Source organism: Heliconius melpomene, chromosome 18, assembly GCF_056956725.1.
Source record: "Heliconius melpomene rosina isolate 202511_hmr_F chromosome 18, ASM5695672v1, whole genome shotgun sequence".
Classification (NCBI taxonomy): domain Eukaryota; kingdom Metazoa; phylum Arthropoda; class Insecta; order Lepidoptera; family Nymphalidae; genus Heliconius; species Heliconius melpomene.
The window spans coordinates 10740661-10754973 of record NC_140406.1 but is presented as its reverse complement, the minus strand read 5'-3'; the positions used below and the strand labels follow the sequence as shown (position 1 = coordinate 10754973).

General features: G+C 32.3%; 1 protein-coding gene across 5 annotated transcripts in view; it reads right to left on the bottom strand.

The window, feature by feature from the left end:
- The window catches only part of Mitf (transcription factor Mitf), a 95333-nt gene that overhangs the window by 19371 nt on the left and 61649 nt on the right, over positions 1–14313 (bottom strand). The window contains exon 1 of one of the 5 annotated variants that reach the window (XM_085202030.1): positions 12209–12382. The exons of the other annotated variants lie outside the window; for them this stretch is intronic. The gene's annotated coding sequence lies outside the window, so the exon portion shown is untranslated. Of the gene's footprint in view, positions 1–12208; positions 12383–14313 lie in introns of those variants that run through there. 5 annotated transcript variants of the gene reach the window in all.

The following is a 14313-nucleotide window of genomic DNA, read 5'->3' as shown; positions in this document are numbered from 1 at the left end:
GTTAAGTGGTGGATTTTGGCAGAAAATTTTATTGGAACAACGTCAAGATGATGATGAATGATGATGCATGGTGACACGGCCCCGATTGTGGAGATAAGATCAACGTCACACAGTCCCAGTCTACACTAAATATCAAATATTTGTCGGTCGTCAAAGGATTGGAATTTTTTGTCTTAACCTTTAATTAATAAAAAAACCAGCTTCACTGTGCAAACCGCATACAGCAGAGTAGGCAGAAGGAACCTAGTGTTAAGACACCTTTTCCCAATTTCAGTAGATTTTTTCGAGGCATGGCGTGTTGAGTGGCGGAAGTCAACGCCGGGCTTTAGCTTTGTAGCCAGAGCGAAGAAATGAAAAATAATTATGTTTGTTCTAGAAAAAATAATGGTTACGTAGCGTAAATAACTACACTAATCCCTATGTAACTAAATATTATCTTTGTGTGATATGCGTTGTTGTGGTTAAAGATTGTATGTATAATTTTATAGGTTAGGAATGTAATGTTACGAATTTTCCTTGTTAATTTCTGAATGAAATAGCTCTAAAAGCGAAAGCGTCCTTACTGAAATTATGCCTTTTTTACATAAAGTCACGTGTCAAATAAAGTGGTCACAGTAATTATAAAGGGAAGCATAATGATAATAAATAAATAATACTATGGACTTAGTCCATGAGATTAGTGCCATGTGGGATGTCAATGTCATTGTGCCGATAGTGGCCGATAGTTAACGGCTTAATAGAAAAAAGCCTCGACTAACTCCCTAATGGGTTATCGCTTAACTGTTGGATTAAGAACAGAATGCAGAAAGCAGTGTTACATGAGACAGCGCGAATGTAAGGGGGTTCTTCTCTCTGGAAACCTTGCTACAGGCCTGGACTCTAGTCCCACCGCCGGGAGAGTATTTTTTTTATATTTTTAAATGTAAATTAATATTTTTCATATTAATTTATATATTTTAATGCAAAATTTCTTCTTTTGTGATACCAAAAGAACGAAAACGCTGGCACTGCATGAGCTATAAAAAGACTTCCTGCATACCTCACAAAAACAAAATTTTTAGTTAGACCATGTTTCCATAAAATCATTAGTTTCACTAATTGATCCCCAGTAATGTCTACTATCTAAATCATGTTTGATCACCAAGATTTATAAACAATCGATCATTAATCTAAATCCATAATTATATCGAACATGCGTAGTACTAACTTTAAATATGTGTTTTAATGGTAACATCGAATAATCCAACATAATCCAAAAAGACATGCGACATTCTTTAAAAATAACGAAATTATATAAAGTATTTGTTTTGCTGGTGATAAAACAATTATTTACTTTAGAATCGATATGTGTTTATTTTATTTTCATTTTCCCGTAGGTAGCGTAAAATTCCATAAGAACTCACATTCCGGACGGAGGGTATCTAGAGGAAGTAGTGTCTTAACACTTCAGCACACATACTGTGCATTTAAAAAAACTTATATTCCACTCGTAAGTTTGTGCTTAAATAAGATAGCCAATCTATTATGACATTCAATTTCACATAGCTACAAACAATATCAACTCGCATGTTAAACGTATTAATTTATTAAAATCTAAATATATTTATCATTTCGTCATAGTTAATTAAAGATAAACACTGTATATATCGCGCTCGCTGAGAAAGATCAAAATTCTTATACATACGTCGATAAGAATATTTAAAACGTAATAACTAATTACTCTTTCGAATTAAAAATGGCAAAGTTGCAATATATATTTTAGAGTTTTGTATCGTAGTTGAATTTTGTAGTCGGTTTTGTCAGTGTCAAGACACTCTGTTTCCAAATTTTCACTCAATTTTCGAGACAATGCGCGATGAATGGTGAAACATCTTGTTACCACAACAAGAAAAGAAAGTTTTTCATTCCCCTGCTTCCTCATCCTACAAATAGTTAAAGTATTATAAATAAAAACTTTAACCCCTTTCTACATATCTTCCCTTCCCCAATGTCATCAACCTCTTCTAACATGTTTTATATCTTTTACATGATCAGTATTGTCGATACTGTTTTTCGAAGGTCATTCCCCATATCTCCTATCACTCATTCTTGCTTCATAATCTTTTTTGCCACAATTTTGTCACTTATTCCGTCGACTCAAACCACCGGAGCACGTTCTTCTTTATTCTTACTATGACATCCTGGCTAGGACCTATTTTAAAATCGTTCGTTGTTTAGCACTGAGATATAACTATGAAATATATACGTCATAGCGACGCATTATTTTATTTAGATTTAAATAAATTTATTTTTAATAGCTGTAAGTTGACAGAAGATACATTGTATCTACCTCTATATTTTAAGAAACAAATTGCTACTTTAGTAGCATATAATATACAAAACCCCGTTGTACATGGTATAACGAAGGAAATTAAATGTAATAATAATACTTCTATAAAGTATAATGATGTAAGTTCCAATTTAAACTAGACAATAAGACAACGCCTAGGTCATTTAAATTTAACATTGTACATCAGAATATGCAAGGCCTAGGAGGCAAAGAACTGGAACTAGAATTATTTCTAAAAAAATTTAATATACATATAATGTGTATAACTGAGCACTGGATCTCGAGATGTAACAATACAGTAAATATAGAAAACTATACATTGTCAAGTTCGTTCGTTAGAGAGAAGGCCATCCGCGGCGGTTCGCTTATATTAGTGAGAAATGATATACGTTGTAAATCGCGACCAGATATAGTAGCTCTCTCCGACGAACGCTCCATTGAATTGTCCTGCGTTGAATTCAATAGACATATTATAGTATGCGTGTATCGACCCCCCACAGGTAGTTTTGAAGTATTTGAAGAAAAAATGGAGGATGTTTTGAATAATTTGAGTTCGAATAGTAAATCTTTAATTGTTTGCGGAGACTTTAATATAGATATACTACAGGTGACATCATTAAGCCTTCGTCTTTTAAACTTATTTAATTAAATCTTTTAATTTGTTTAATATTTTCTCTGAACCAACTCGTATAACGAATACGTCCGCTACTTGTATAGATAATGTTTTTTGTCATTGTGAGACTGTAGAAAAACAAATTATTACTAATCTTAGCTCGGATCATTGTGGTCAAATGTTTTCGGTAATAGATAAAACAGTCGCAGAACGTAAACAAATATCAATTAGACCAATTACCGAAAATAAAATTAATCTTTTTAATAATAAAGTGAGTGAAAAAATAGCAACCTTAGAAATAACCGGATTAAATCCGGATCAGGTATATTGTAAAGTTTTTAATTTACTCACTACAGAGTTTGATAACATTTTTAAAGTTAAACAAATATATAAAAACTCGAAGTTAACTTTTAGCGACTGGGCAACTGTTGGTATATACCGAAGCAGAAACAAACTATATGAATTATATGATATGAGGCAATGGAATCAAGATCCGGCGTTCTTGTTAAAAGTTAGAAATTTTTCAAAAATATTTAAAAAGGTATGTGTCCAGGCTAAGTCTATGTATATAAGAGCAAAAAATTTAAACTCTAATAATAAAATTAAAGCTACATGGGATGCTATTACTACTGTAACTGGGAGATCTAGAGCTGTAAGTGAACCTATTAAATTAAAAGTTAATAATATAATCTTAAATTCAGATTTAGAAGTGGCAAATACTTTTCAAAATTTTTTTTCCGATATATCTATCGAAGTAACACGTTCACTGCCATCATCTCCTTCGGAAGCAGAATTAATATTGAAAACCCATGTAAATAGTTGTAGACAAAATTTTGTGTTTAAGAATGTGTCACCAGATGAAATAGTTAAAACTTTTAAAAGCCTTAATTTAAAGAAAACTGGTGACCTATGGGGCATGTCTGTTAAAGTTCTTAAAACAATTATACCTAATATTGCTCCTTATCTAGCTTTAATTTTTAACAATTGTGTAGAATCCGGTACTTTTCCTGATTTAATGAAATATAGTAAAATAGTGCCCCTTTACAAAAGTGGAGATAGAACTGACCCTGGAAATTACAGACCGATCTCTGTTTTGCCGTCTCTAAGTAAAATATTTGAAAAAACAATATTTAACCAGCTCACAATTTTCTTAAATATTAACAATTGTTTCCATAGTGAGCAATATGGTTTCACCAAAGGTAGGTCCACTACGGATGCACTCCTAAAGCACATTTATGACGCATGGGAGAAGTCACAGAATGCTATTGGAGTGTTTTGTGATTTATCCAAAGCCTTTGATTGTGTAGACCATGAAACTCTGTTATTAAAACTATATCATTACGGTATACAGGATACTGCTCTTGATCTTATTGCCTCATATCTAAACCGAAGAATCCAGAAGGTTAGTATAAATAATGTAAAATCATCTGGATCTCCCCTAAAGATGGGCGTTCCACAAGGATCTATACTTGGTCCCCTTTTATTTCTTCTTTATATTAACGATCTGCCTTTTTATGTGAAGAACCTATGTGATATTGTACTTTTCGCGGATGATACCTCTTTAATATTTAAAGTTGACAGAAATAAAATAAACTATGACGAAGTGAATAGTGCATTATCGCATATTCTTCGTTGGTTTGATGCTAATAATCTATTGTTAAATGCAAAAAAAACGAAATGCATCGAGTTTGCTTTACCAAATGTTAAAAAACATAATTTTAATCTAATAATTAAAGGAGAACCTCTTAATGTGTCGGAATCAGCTATTTTCTTAGGTGTTACTATAGATTCCAAACTCCAGTGGAACGCTCATCTGGAAGCACTTGCAGATAAACTCAGCTCTGCCGCGTTCGCAATTAAGAAAGTAAGACAAATGACGGACGTTGATACTGCCCGACTAGTCTACTTTAGCTACTTTCATAGTATTTTATCTTATGAAATGCTGCTATGGGGCAGTGCTTCAGATATCAATTCAATATTTATTCTCCAAAAAAGAGCCGTGAGATATGTTTATAATCTAAGAGCTCGAGATTCTCTGCGAGATGTTTTCAAAGATGCAGGTATTATTACAGTTGCTTCCCAATTTATATACTATAATATTCTCTTTGTCCGACAAAATATACATTGTCATAGAAAAAATAGCGGCAGTCATACGATAGAAACGAGAAATAAAGATAAGATTGTTACTCCTAGTTTTCGCCTCCAAAAAGTTAATAAATCTTTTATGGGGCTGAGTATACGTGTATATAATAAAATTCCGCAGTGTATTCTTAGTTTGCCACTATCAAAATTTAAAATATCTGTAAAAAATATTTTAACAAGTAAAGCTTATTACACTGTTCAAGAATATTTAGAGGATAAACATGTATGGAATTAATGTCTATTGAATGTCAGGCAGGACAGCTGCCAGCTAATGTAATAGTAAAATATACCATTGACTTTGAAAAGAGCAACTGTTGAGTTTCTTGCCGGCTCTTCTCAGCAGAACTGCCTTCCGAACCGGTGGTAGCTTTTTGTTGACATGTACATTCGACGATTCAAAAGTGCTTTTATAGTTTATTTGAATAAAGAATATTTTGAATTTGAATTTGAATATATATAGTATTGTATATACATACGTATGTATAACGACGGCCCCCTATACAGTTCGATGATGTATTAATAGCATGACTATACAATAAATCGATAGTCATTACTTCAATTCACATATTAGACAATTTATTAAATATTTCGAAAAAAAAATTGTTTATAACAGTTCAGGTATGTATTAAAATTTATTATGATAATATTATTATATAATAATATTACTGTATACACAGACTTAATATTTTGAAATACCCCTAAAATTTATCTCTGACGTACTGTAATGAAAATATGAACAGTTTGTATGATAAGTGTATGACGCGAAAATCAATTATATTGATAGTATCTTTCTTGTTAATTATTGTGATATGTGATGAAAGTAGCTTACCTCAATATCAGCCTGATTAAATTAAATTATTATTTATTTTATTTCAATAATACGTGAAAAAGCTAAATGCTGGGGGTATTTTTTGTTATTTTATCCTAACCTCTATTTCTTAGGCGAGAGTATACGTCGTTACGACGTTAGTAGTAGATCCTTACCCTTATAGGATAATTTTATTATCTATCTGTTTAACTATGACTAATTTATAATTTTAATTTCAGTTTATTTCATACAAAACAAGTGCCCGCAGTCTTAAGTTCGTCAACTTTATAAGCTGTACCGTTGACCTACAATCTTCAAAATCGGTAAGGAACCCTCTGTAAGCACTCAACTCACAATGTATTGAAAATTTTTAACACAAAATAGAGAACAGAATGTTTTAACACTAGATTTCCTCTGCCTACCGTGCAACAAATCTCCCTACGCACACAAAACTAAATTTTTATTTTAAATAAAAATGTCGTAAGTATGCGATTTCGATAATAAACGAAAAGCTGAATAAATAGTTGTAACAACATAACTATACAATAGTGCAATATATTGAGTCAAAGACCTAGCCAATTCGTGTGTCAATATTAGCAATGGAAAATGTTTTTAATTAGTTTGGTCGCTTCGTATATGTACGATATGTTCAGTGTGCGACAAATATATTAAATTTTTATTTTAATTAACTATATAAATTTGCAGCAAGAGTGAGGTAAGAAAGGCGGGGAGATAATTAATTCATACAATTTGGATTGGCCTTCTAGAACAAAGTCTTGATGATATTGGAGGAAGGTCCTGCGAAAAGCATATGGACCCCCCAGGGGCATGAATGCAAAGCTTGATGAATGTGGGCGAAGCGAAAGATGTATGCAGAGACTAACGTTTAGTACTCCGTTGTTTATAGCTACACCGCTAATAAACATCATGTATAATCTCTAATAAGAGACCGGCTCTTCCCAAACTACGTTCAGTTTAAAACGATTAAGTGTTGCTCGGTAAAAATTTACGCCATATTTAACTTAAGGAAATAAAGAAAATTATACTATGAACATTTCTTAGATGTGACTTGAATCCCGAAACTCCCACCATCGATAACCAACAACGGCACTTTCGTCACTTTGCATATCAGACAGAAGCAGGGAAATAAAAATAATGGAAATATAATCAATCCCCCGAGTGGGTATCGAACGGACAACTATCGTGCTATACAGACTCAGACCTGCGCTACGACGTAGAGTTCCATACATAACGTAGAGTAATAAAAACAGTAGGTGTATAAAGCTGACAACTTATCAACGACGTACCTCCTAACAATAATATGTAATTTACTATGTTTCCTATATAAATACTAGAAACCATATAAATAGAAATATTTCTTCATAAATCAATTCAAGCGTAGACATAAATAAACTGGAGCATATCATCAAAGGAAATCTAATGGAAAACAAGCAACATCGCATTCGCAAAGAAAGAGCACAAATATGTGATAACCGATAAACGAATAAACAGTGACGTGATAAGATAATTGCATCAGAACTCGGGCAAATATATGGCGTCTCTTGACCTACTGAAAAAATCACAACTATTTAAATCTATATTTAAAAAAAAAATTATAGATGCTGTCAAAAAATAGTTTTCTGTCGCGTGTAGCCCACGCTGATATGAGACAGAGAATGCTTTTTTTTTTCAGTTAGTTCTCTACTCTTCGTATTGAAATCCAATTTTCTATTCCAGATTTTTTTTACTTGCTTGACTAGCAGAACCAAAAGTAAAGCTTTATCTAACTTAACAGGAAAAACAGCCATATTTAAATTCTCCAGTAAATAATTAATTCATACAATTTGAATTTAAGCCAATCACAACGTGGTGAAATCATGTCAGTAATAGGTAATTACTGTCAGTAAAAATACAATTAGCCCTATTTGTAAAACCCCACGTTGTAATCATGGAAGGAGGTAGAGTGATTTATCATGAACAATCACTGAAATGTGTTGTCGTGACGGGTGTCGCCGAGGGACAGATTTTTTACCTGTCCAACTTTATCGTTATCAGTTGTGATAAAAAAACCCGTTTATATGAATAATATTTTTGGTTAGTTCTTTTATTGTACCTGCTGTATTTATTATGCAAGCTTCCGATTTTTTTATAATATTGCTGTTTTCTTTTTTTGAATATAACTCGTTTCCCGTCTTTCATACCATTGAGAGGATATCAAAGAGGCACAATTCAAAAATTCGAAATTTTTCAATGTTTTCTAAATTATATGAAATAAAACATTTATTATCAATTCTTATGTTGCTCTTATTAACTTACATACATATTAATTTCTATTCTCCACTATATAAATATGAACTACTTCTAAATCCCACATTTACGAATCACATTAGCGCCGCACTTATTACACTTACGCTTGTCACATATCATAAATTATAAGATATAGATAAAAAATTGTAATGATTTAAATAACTCGTACGCAAAATTTTCAAATATTTGTAATCGCAATTTCGCTACTTAAAATGGGCAGAAATAGAGAAACGGAGTGTCTTATCACTAGGTACCCTATGATTTTGGAAAACCTTGAATTCGATAAAGGGGAGAAAAATATTATATACGCATAATAGAAGTGGGTTATACTCATCACATTAAACTAGGTTACGCTGCTATGCAAATAGTGCATCGGCTATCAGTGTTATCAGTGCACTCGTACGTGAGTAATTAACATATCATATAGTGAACATATCATATAGTATAGTTAATCACTGTTTGATCTAGCACGTGGCGACAATGAGAACAAGAACGAAATTATGCATCACTAGGATCTCTATTATAAAAAGGACTGAATATAAAAGCGACGGTTGAGAATTCGATATCAATTCGGACGAATAAATTAATTTCTTTTCCTTGTTCTGGCGGACAACGGCGCCAACGGCCTGGAAACGGCGTTGGATTCCGCCACTCAACACGTAAGGTTTCATTTTTCTATCCTGTTATATATACACAGCAGGATAGACAGAGGAACCTAATGTTAAGACACTCCATTAGAAGCCGGTATATATGTACTTAGTTTATTTTTCCTCCATTTAATAACAATAATAAATTTCTTGCCATAAAGAAACATAGTGGTTACATAGGTTACATCATTCAATTTAAATAAAATTCCTTATTACAAACGGACACATCGATAACATATTTATTTATGTACATCTTTAGATATACAATGTATATATATATATATAAATTATAAAGTTACTTTTGAATTACATATAAATAGTATCCTTGAGAGTTAAGATGGCGTTGAGAAAGCGACGTTCACGAGATTATATTGTTATTCTACATGATAAAAATATCATTCTAATCTGGTTTAACAAAACGTCAAGTGTTTGATAGATGTCTGTCTGTCAGATAGTAACTTCAAGGTGACATGTCACCATAGCGATTTGAGAGAGCAATGGTTGCTTTGTGAAACAAGCTCGCCCAACAGGGCGGATTTTAGACCGGATGTCGATAGATGTACATTACAACATACATATGTAAATGTTGTTTTTTTAGATTCACGCTTCACGCTCATTATAGGGCAGGAAAAAGGAACCTCGGGAACCTAGTGTTAATACACTTCGTTAACATTAAGACACTCTCCGTTCCCCAAATTAAATGTAATGAAATTAAATGCTGTATAGAGATTTTAATAAAACTTCGGAGGTTATTTATAGTAAAAAACAATTACAAGATTTTAATTACTTACCTTATAAGATACATTGATTATCTCAAATAATGAATGAACAAATGACACTGACAATTTTCCTTATAAAAAAAGTACCGTACAACGTGTATGTAGGTACGTATAGTATTTTTATGATAATAAAGTTATTTATTTATATTAGTCCACTCATGTGCAATAGCTAAGTCATCATATTATCGTATTATCGTATTATGCAACTGACTGATTATGGATAGATATATATATTTCGTAATATATGGAATGCTTGAACGCTATTGCTTTAAATATATTGTATAAAATGCATCTTCACCAAAGATAAGAACGTTCTGGGTACAAATTTCTGATTTCTGTTCAGATTTTTTACTTTCCGCAGGTCGTGCCGCATTAGTACAGCGATTGAGTGTAAACGCGGTTATGGGGTACAATCCTCATTTGTTAGAACGATTATTTAATTTATTATATGGTAAAAATACCGCAGCGGTACTTTTCGAACGAAAGGAAACGAAACTAATTTCGCCACTTAATATGCAATATCTAGAAAATTTGTGCGGAAAGTGGGAAGGAAACAAGAGTGTCATAGCACTATGTCTATCTCATCTATTTGCATATTTTGCAAGCTGCTTCTTTACATAGGCAACGTAGCTATGGATTGAAATCAAAAATGGGTTAAAATTTGGCCAATGTAATTTTTGGGTTATTTTACTTTACTATTTTAACAAGATAGTATGTAGATATAAGTACGCGTTTATAACCAAATATCTCTTAGAATATTCGTAAAGAGCAGAAATCGAACCCACTACAGTTTTCAGAATAATAGTTTAAAGATCCTCTCCTTCTGTGACCGTCATGTGGTATGACAGTTCCAATTAGCACTCCATAGTTGTGTCAATATGTAGGTTAATAATTTTAAATCGGTCAAGTATTTGTTTTATAGGGCCTTGACACAGTGCTTTAAGTACTTTAACGTTATTAGTATCATATTTAAGATATATTTCTCTGTTATACAGGGGTAGTTTCCCTCACATGAATGAATTTTATTTTTGTTTTAGCCCACATATACGAACAAAAAATTAAAATGAGAAGAGTGTGAAAGAGAAGAAGAGAGTGTGAATTTCTATGTGTACTACAAAAGTTTTATTAAGTAACATTGATTTGGGATTCCCTAAGAATAGAGTGTACAGAGAATATCACTACAACAGTAAAATTAGGACTATTGTATGATAGATCCGCCACTCAACACGCATTATCGTGAAAATACGCTGCTATAGGTACATACAGCGTGAAGCAATTTTCAAAACTACTATTTTCCCGTAAAATCTACTTACTACCAGCTCCAAGACAAGTACCTACATCTTTCATTTACTACTATAGTAATACTAATATAACTAAAACAATAAACTCGCCGCTCATTTGAAATTCACTTTAAACAATGAATTCAGTGTAACAATTTACAATCGCACATCATGACTTAGTTACAAGATAAATGAAAATAAAACATATTTTTAAATTATCAACATTTACATAGTATTCGCGACTAAAGTGAAGAAAGTATAACATTGTAATCTCTTAGAGGCGAACCTCGATTTAATACAGAGTGAAGCCAATGGAATACGAGATAGAGGCCGAGACGAATTTTCAAACAATTCATCACACATAAGCTTGAACAAACTAAGAAACAGATAGCTCTTATTTGAACGTACCCAAAGTTGATAGTGTAAACGAATTTCTAAATGATTAAAACAAGTGAGCAATTAAGTAGAACGTCGAAAATTTTAGTATTTTTAAAGGAATTACATAACGCAACGTCCTCGTACTGGACATTTAGGTCCATTATGTGGAATTATGGCGATTTGTTTGACGTTAAGCGCTGACGGACGTTTGTATGTAAGTCTAACAATTAGCAGTAATTTCAAGTTTTCATTGGACTATGGCTTCAGTTTCATTCTTCACTTAAAAGTTACTTAAGTAGAATACCAAGTGAGCAGTCGGTTAAGATATACGTGTTAGGCTTTAGAGATTTGTGCTATCTGAGGCGTTCTCAAGTACTTCACAATATCAGTCGCGACAGTTTGAGCTATCGATCAAACGGCTGAGCGTTTAAGAACAAAAATATTTGTTGCCACTTCCGTCAAAAACTAAATCAAATAGATAAGATTTTTATAATATTGAACCCGCGATAATCTACTAGTTATTTTAAAATAAAATAATATTTGATCGGCGTCTATTAAGAAGCACTCACGACTGTCACAAAAAAAGCTACCGACAAATAATTTAGCAAAGAAACAAAAAAAAAACACTTAAAAGATGTGTCGAACGGAATGAGGTCAGTCGAATTAAATAAGCTGAGACGACAAGCATGAAACTAGACAAGGCTGAGCAAAAAACGCAAAACCAAGCGACTGGAAACTATTATCGAAGTGAACTTGTAATTAATAAATTGGAAAAAATTCTTTCGAAAACTATAGAATCAATCGTTTAAACGCGTGAGATATTTTTTCTCAGTGAATCTTATTTCCAAAATAACGTTTATCATATAAGTTTTATCAAATTAAGGCAAGCACTTCTAAAATTAACTAACAATATAGTATTACTTACAAAAAACTATAAGTCACTTGAATATAATACGGAACACAAGCATATATGTACATACATATATACAATATATAAGTAGTAGGTAGGTACGTATAACGAGTGTGGCGTATAACACTGGCGTTTTCAGATTTCACGTAACGTGATGTTACGTCAAGGCACGACGCGCGACCGAGAGGTACTGATGGTGTTTTATCATGAAAAATAAAATACAAATAAACCACTTGACAATGATAAATTCGAAGTCGATAGTACGCTGCCGGCGTTCGCGGCGTCTACACGATCTGACGTGCCTTTAGCTTACTTAGGACTGTTTTTTTCTATATATCTTTATGTTTGTGGGAAACGGAAGTGCCTTTACTAGGTTCCCAAAAAATCATATTTGGGGGTGGGTATACAGGTTAACAGGGTCTCCCTGTTCGGGAGTCCGTAGAAATGTATTTAAAGTTTAAAATTCAATGTTTTCTTATATCAAGTAGATCTGACTAATATACGTATATTTGATTGGAGCCTCTTATGTGATATAACTATCATAATAATTAAAATAAAATATTTCACAGTATTGTTATAAAACAAAACATTTATTTACTTTAGTTATTCACTAGAAATAATCATAGTTAATTTATTTCGAAGACAACTTCATTCACTTGATTGTTTATCTCCATATTTAGGTTAATGCAATTGGCTACCTATTGCTATCAAGATTCCTAATAATCTCATCTATGTCATCTAAGTTTTGCGATAATTGATAAATGAATGATACACCATACATAATATCTATATTAATTCAAAATTTATAACTAAATTATTCTCTCTGCCTACTTTTCTACACAGAAGAAGCGTAAAGAAAAACGAAAAAAAAAATAATTTTATAATTCTCAATGATTGAATACCATGGCGGCGTTAAGTTCCACCACTGAACACGATATGTCTCAAAAAAATATACGGAGAGTGGCGAATAGAGTGTTGCAGTTTCCCTCTACCTATGTATCTACTAAAAAGAAACCTGAAGCTAAATGTAAACTGAAACCGCAAGCAACTGGACATTATATCAATGCAGGACGGCGGCGGTGCAATTAATGCGTGATTTTATCTATTTGAAAGGATTACCATGATTAAATATGATATTATATAATCTATAAGTATGTACGTACTTGATTTTTACACTGTAAGTGTTGACTGTACAGTATTACTTTAAATATTTTCAGTTTTCCATGAACAGACATTGCATCTACATACTTCAAGCTGTATCCCGCACATAGCTGATTAGGCAGCCCCTCTGTCTAGTGCCTAGTGTTAAGACACTTCGTTCTCTACTTTCGTTTTTTCGTGTTGATAGGCAGAACTCTCGACGCCAGAGCGAAGAAATGGAAATATTAAAATTTTTATTTCTACTATTGAGAATCAAATTCCATGTCTACTAAATATGAGATTTATTAGCACATATTAATTATACCAATTACATATAGATTATAAGAATATAAAAAATAGAGTTAATGCACTTTATCAAAAAATTATCTTACAAAATGACAACATAGTTTTACAGCTAGCTATGTATATATCATAGGATGACAATATTTCCAGTTGGAAATTTATGTTAATACGGCGTTCATATAATCTACTGATAAGGTGGTATCACCACAACTGTACAGACTGCTTCTATTGCAAAAATTTGGGTATTTAACTATTATATCATACTTTAAAATATCTTTGTTGTTTCATAAAATATTTATCTATATTGATATAGTAAAAAAGATCTATATAGTGATATTAACGAGTATACCTATCGACCGGCTCGCCTTCGCCTGCTTGAAATACTTAGATTTTCTAAGAATTCTATAATTTTTAAAAACTTTCTGTGAGAACTTTTATTTTAATTTATTTTATGTTGGGTTGCAGAAACTAACGCTGTATCCAGAAGGTGCCCCGTTGCTATGAAAGTATTAAATATTTAATTTCTTCAAGTGGTAATCAAACGCACGACCTGTCACGTTTACAATCGCATGCTTGTGCTCCTGCGCCACGACTGACCTGCAAAAACTATAGCTAAATCTTATATAATCACTCGTTGTTGGGTAGTGATAATATTTTATAAATATAGATATTGTATC